Below are 6,962 nucleotides of genomic sequence, written 5' to 3' on the forward strand. Positions count from 1 at the left end.
AAACAAGCTTCCTCAAGACCCAGCAATACCACTCTTGGGTATATATTCAAAGGTTGTTCCATCATACCACAAGGATATGTGCTTAACTATGTTCACAGCAGCATTGTTTGTCATAGCCAGAACATGGAAACAACCTAAATGTCCCTTGACCGAGGAATAGATAAGGAAAATGTGGTACATTTACACAATGGAGTACTACACAGCATGAAAAAATGGTATCTTGAAATTTGTGGGCAAATGGATGGATCTAGAAAACAGCATATTAAGTGAGGTAACCCAGACCCAGAAAGACAAATATCACATGTACTCACTCATAAGTGGCTTTTAGAAATAAAGAAAAAAAACCAGCCTACAATTCATAATCCCAGAGAACGCAGACAACAATGAGGCCCCTAAGAGAGACATATATGGATCTAATCTACATGGGAAGTAGAAAAAGACAAGGTCTCCTGAGTAAAATGAGAGCATGGGGATCATGGGAGAGAGTAGGAGGGGAGAAGGGGAGGGGAGAAGAAAGAAGGGGAGGAGAGAAAAAAATATATAGCTCAATAAAAAAAAAAAAAAGAAATTTGGTTTTTCCTCTAGTGTGGCAGGGCTGTTTGGGGTGGAGCGGTGAGCATTCATTTGACTGACAAAGTGAGGAAGAGGATAGACTGGAGGGTTAGGTTTGGGAAGCCTTGGTTAAAGAGTTAAAATTAGCATATGGAAAAAGATCAAGCTGTCAAGAGGAAGACTGAAAAATCCTTCTTTGATGCCTACTGGACTAAAACAGAAATGTAAAGAATAAAATCTACCTCTAGAGCAGTATTCTCACCCTTCCTAATGCTGTGGTCCTTTAATGCAGTTCCTCATGTTGTGGTGAGCACCAAACATAAAATTATTTCATTGCTATGTCATAACTGAAATTTTGCTACTGTTACTGAATCATAACGTAAGTATCCAATATGCAGGATATCTGATAAGTGACCCTCAAAGGGGTCATGGCCCACAAGTTGAGAATCACTTGCTTGTCTTGTCCTTTAAGGGTTAATCAGTGGTGTAAGTCAGGGACCTGACTAAGACACTTTTTAGAAGGTCAGCTCACCTTCTCCCAAGAGTCCTTCCCACGCCCCATGCACACCCCAAGCCCCACATCCCACGCCCTACCCCCAACCCTTACTCTTGGGAAGGGCCATTGTGTAGTCCCTAAGAGCAGCTATGGGTTTCCTGCTTTTCTAAGTGTCTCTTTTCTCCTCTTCCTCCTTTCTCTGATGCCGTCCAAAGCCCAAGAATTCTTTTACGTTTCTTAACTTGCCCTTCCTCACTCTTTTTCAAGCCCCCCTCCCTGCCACGTGGACACCTGGTTATGCTGACCTCCCCTGCCGCCCCCTCTCAAACATCAATGGCTTTCTTCCTTCTTCTCTTCTTCCCTCCCAGGCAACTCTGAGAGTCACAGCTTGCCTGCCCTAAGGATTTCCTTGTAGACTCTAATAAATCATGCCCCGGACTTGTCTGTTCTTTGTCTTCAAGCTTCTGTTTGTGTCCATTTTTAAATTCTTTTGTTATCAAAACTGAGCACCCCAAGAGTGGAGCCCGACTTCCTAGGTATGGTATGGTGTCTCCGTTGAGACTCCCCAGAATTTCCAGTAACACTTCTTTCCTGTCCCTTCTTTAACTGGCATCAAAATCAAACCCATTTTCCTGTACCCCTAGATAGCACCAGAAGCATGGGCCCAGTCATGAGTGTGCCTGATGCTATGTGACTAGAGAAATTGATGGAGGAGCAATGACAATACTCTACTCAATATCCAGGGTTGTTTTCAGGATCTAAAGAAACTGTAGATGCAGTATGATCTGATAGAAGGGGTGTCATTTTTAGGGTAGCCAAGATGATACCGTGTTTGGGTATCATCAGATTAAGGGGTGGAGGGTAGGCAGCAAGCTAGATTGTACCTCATGAGCACAGCAGGGACTAGCAGGGTGATGCCTCCATATATATATATAATCAGGGTAGAGTTGTGGGTCAGCACCTGGAAGTGAGTTTGTCATGATGGGCGTCTCAAGGGCCCACTTCAACTTACTATACTAAACGTCAGTTCTGGGCTATATTGGAGGTCTTAAGTAGTAGGTTAACTAGGAGCTTCCACAGGACTGGGAGGTGTCGTGGGTAGACTCGAGAGCAGCTCCAGCTCCTCCTAGAGCAGCCTAGGCTGGCTGGATTCCATCTTCCCCTCTTTGCTCCTTGAGAAGAGCCATCCCTTTGACTTCTTGCCCAGCCAGCTGGCTTTCTTTTCCTGCACTGTGACACTTAGAAATCCATTGTAATTAACTTCTGCCTAATTATCAGCCCAATTAGGAGTCTCTTTCCAGGCTCCTTTGTACCTGCCAAGGTCAATTTATGTCTTAGTACATTTTCTGCAGCTATAATTAAATACCTAAAGTTGGGTAATTTATAAAAAAAAAAAAAAACAACAACAGAAGTTTATCTAGCTTACCATTCTGGGGACTGAGAGGTCCAAGAGCACAGTGCTGGCAGAAAGACAAGCATGCATTTATGTGACAGAGCTTAAGAGAGTAAGGACACTCACCGCCATGACATGGTTCTTGATCTGTCACTGGGGGTGAAACTCTAATAGCCTAATCGCCTTGGAAGGCCCAGATTTTAATACTGTTACAAGTGAAACGAAGACCAGCATGAGTTCTGGAGGGACCATCACAGTCACAGCAACCGGCACCTGGGAAATCAGAACTGTTCTTTTTTTATTTATTTTTATTTTATTTTAGTTACACACATATACATACATACGCACATATGGGCATAGAGGCCTGTGGAGGCTTTAAGGGGATGTTGGGTCCTCTGGAATAAGAATTACAGGCAGTTTTGAGCACCCAATGTGAATGTTGGGATCCAAACTCAGGTCCTCCAAAAGAGGAATGCAGACTCTTAACCACAGACCCATCTCTCTAGCCCAGAACTGTCCTTGTCTTAATCATACTGGCTATCTTTAAAAATGACCAAAGGTCATTGGGTAGAACCTGTGCTATAGAGTCCAGCAGGAACAGGAAGGAGAATTCCTTACATCTTGGTGCTCAGAGGGGATCTACCACATGGTCCTGCCTTCGAGGGAATATGTGTTTGAACCTGAACCATAGGCAGATGGCATTTTCATGGGGTGCTACTCCATCTCCACAGCCTACCAAGTCTTATTAGTAAAAGGCTAAAGATATGCTGCTTGGTGGTACAGTTTCTATGTTCTGGATAATTATAATTCAGTGCCAACCTTCATCTAAACATTGAAACCTGGCCAAAGTGGACAAGTCAGAAGGAACCCTAAGGATTTATATCAAAAGCCAAAGTGAAAAACGAAACAGACACAATCTGAGGCCAGAGTAAATGAAGGAAATGGTCCTTACAGACTTCATGGTGAAGGGTATGCTATGAAGGACGGAAACCAGAAGATGCCATCCAGAGACAGCCTGACACAGAATTAGGAGACCTAAATCTAAATTGTACTTCTATCATAACACATAACAACTTCAAAGCTTTAAACTTGTGAATAACCTTTGATAAAAACAAAGTTCATAACATTTATCTCAAGGAGTCTTCTGAGAATTCACTAGGATACTTGCTTAACCCCCTCCTTGGCTGGCCCCTGAGTCAGGACATGGAGTATTAGTTATTCTTCGTTTCTCAACCTCAGGTGAGGTACAGGCTCTGGCAGGACGTAGCTTCACCTGAGGATGGATGATGCATGAGCTCTTGGGTAGGAGAAGGCTGAAGGACCGAATTGCTCCTCTCTTGCCATACACCTTTCTCACCCAGACAGAAGCCCTCCTGGGGCCTCTGAGCAGTGCCCTGGTGCATGTGACCAAGTGTGGGAACCCAGCTCAACCTTTGTGTTAGACAAAAAGGTGCAAGGCAAAAGTGAAGATGGCCTCATCCAGCCAATTCTGAAAGGCACCACACTGTGTTTATATGCTTTGTGGACTTTTGCTTGACGTACAGTCCTTTCTTTCAATTAACCCAGCGAAGCCTAGAGACCTCTCTAGCAGAGGGATTGGGGGAGAAGGGCTAGAATCCCTTCATCTGTTGTAAGAGAGATGGCAAGCACTGTCCTGTGGCTGTGAAGGACTGTAATTCTCAGTAAGCATGAAGGATAGTATTCAGTAAGAAGATGGAAACACACACCCTCCTATGTAGAAATCATAGCAGTGGAAAGCAAAACAAATGAGAATTTCCAAGAGAGTCTTCACAGTAGATTTGAACTGATAGAAAAGAACATCTGAAGATGGAGGGGGAAAAAAATGAGGGAAAAAAGGAAAGAGGCCTCAGAGAAACACAGGCCGCCATTAATTGTGCCAACATACATTTAATCACAGATGCAGAGGGCAGAGAGCAAGCAGAGCAGAATGTGCATGTGAAGAGGTAAAGAAAGCAAACTGTCCAAATGTGATGAAAACCTTCCATGTACGAATCCAGGCGGCTCTCTCGACTATAAGTGGGATAAAGACAAGGATACCTGAGAATACACACATCACAGGAAAACCGCTGAAAAGAAACGAAGGCGGGAAGGAAGTCCCGAAAGCAGCTGGAGAGAAAGAACTTGTCTCTTAATGGGAAATCACAATAAGATTGACAGCTGACTCTTCAGCAAACCGTGGAAGCCAAAGATGGTAGGATAAGGGATTTAAAGGGCTCAAAGGAAACCAAGATCAGCTGCCAGCCCGAAGTCCTGTATCCAACGAAGCTAAGACCCAAGAATGCAGGAAAGACAAAGGCATTTTAGATAAACAATGCTTAAGGTATTTACTGCTGTCAGACTTTTCCCACGCTGTAAAGAAGCAGGGGGCCACCAGGAAAGGAAATCATGTCACTATAAAATATTGTATAAACACATGGTTTATTTTCTTAGCTTTTTTAAAAAGTAGTTGTAAAAGATAGTGTAAGTGGGAGGTATCATTGAGTCCTCTGCAGCGTGCAGGATACTCACAAAAATAACACAGCCACTAATCTAATAACAGACAAATAGTAATAGGGTTAGGAATTGGGATCCTATGGATAACAGAGTTTACTGCTACATAAAACAGCCAGTTTCTAACACAACGGCCCAGAAATGCAGTAAGAGGCGTGTCGAGTGTAAGGGAGAAAATGATGCCAGGTCAATCAAATGCAGAGAAGCATTTGAGGAGAACTATAAATGAAGAATAAAATATGAATACAATAGGACCCTTTCTCTTCTTTCTTTTTTTAACTTCTAAGTCTGTCTCTCAAGGCACTGAAAGAAAGTATCACAAACTAGGAGACATAAAGTCAGAAATCTCCCTTTCTGGAGGCTGAAGTCTGAACACCAGATGTAACAGAGTCAGTGAGTGGTCCTTGCTTCTCTCTTAGCTTTTGGAACTTGGTAATCGTTAACAAAATTTTTTTTTTATTACAATATAATTTTAATTACTTGCATTTGAAAATGTAGATAACTCATAGGATTATAAAATTGTCCCCAAATTGGTTTAAAACAATGTAGAAAATTTGTACAGGCCAATAACTAGCAAGAGTAAAAAAATAAAAGTCTTTCAAAAGCTTACTCTTAGCCAATATTTTCAGGCCTATTTGATAGTTTAAGGTTTGTTTTCCTAGGTTTCTGGAGAATGATAACTCCAGGAACTGACAGTGAACCCACATACCCTACGCTGTGATGAGACAGGGTGCCCTGTGTGGCCTTTCTCACTTTCACATGCTGGTAAGGTTCAGTAGCAGGCTGCTGCACACGCTTCTGATTTTCTGCTCCTTCTGCCAAGGCTCTTCCTGTCCAGGGACATGGCACTTCTATCTCATTGTGCTGTTTCCCACAAAGCATGCTGCTTCTTGATTTATCACTAGGTTTGGGAGCCTCTCCTCCCATGTCATTGGCTGTCCTTCTCCATCCATGAGGCCCTTTCCTCCAAAGAGGGACTTCCTCCCAAGCCAGGGGTGGAGTGGCTCATCTTGGAGTGACACTCCTTGTTCCTGCTCAGGGTCCATGAGTTGTGATCTGTAGGTCATGGGCACCCTGTGTATCACCAAGTATGTCTACTTGGCACAAGCTGGGCTAGAAGCCAGTGCCACCAGGCTACTCTGAACCTAGTTTTCCAATCTATCACGTTGCATGCTGCAACATCCCCCTGCTGCTCCTTCTTTCTGATGCCCTTGAACCTGGAGCATCCCCCAAAGAGTGCACATCCTCTGCCACACTTCTGGGTGTGTGTGTGGAACTGTCATCACCCCCTCCCCCCCGGCCTCCTTCCATCCGTTTCCAATGGTTACTCAGAATCTGCGTCTCTCTCATAATAAGCCTTCCTCTCTCGGCTTTGCCACTGGGCTGCTCGGTAAAGATAATTTTCGGTGATTGCTAGGGAATTATCTTTCTGGGCCATTGTCTGCGGGGCTCTTTCATCATTGTGAGGTTCACTGTGTCCCTTTTACCCAACAGTAGCTGCTGTTCTTATTTGTTATGTTGATGGGATAATGGGAGGTATTACTGAATTGGAAGGCAAGAAGGGAGAAAAATTGAAATAATGACAGCAGATGGAGGGAGATGGAAGGGTGTGTGCTCTGCCTTCTCTCATTATCCAATTTTCACATCGTCTTGTTCCAGCCATGGTCACTGTACCCGACCCTCTGGTGCTCCTGGCCGTCCACCACACATCTCACCACTCAAATTGGGAGCTTGCATCTGTGGATTAGTAAAATAAGTCCTATGCTAGGATTAAATAATAACCCAGGTAATATTATTACCGCTTGTTGGCTAACACAGCTGCCAGCTGGGCTCATCCGACTTGTTTTTTAAAAAAAAACTGCCCTTCTCCTTCTCTCTGTTCTGTGGAGCACTCGGTGCTCCCAAGCTCGAACTCTTGATTCTCCTGCCTCTGCCTTCCAAATGCTGGGCTTGCTGGTGTGTGCCATCGAACCCAGCTCAAAAGAAAACAGGAAGCCGGGCGATGGTGGC

Source organism: Microtus ochrogaster, linkage group LG2, assembly GCF_000317375.1.
Source record: "Microtus ochrogaster isolate Prairie Vole_2 linkage group LG2, MicOch1.0, whole genome shotgun sequence".
Classification (NCBI taxonomy): Eukaryota; Metazoa; Chordata; class Mammalia; order Rodentia; family Cricetidae; genus Microtus; species Microtus ochrogaster.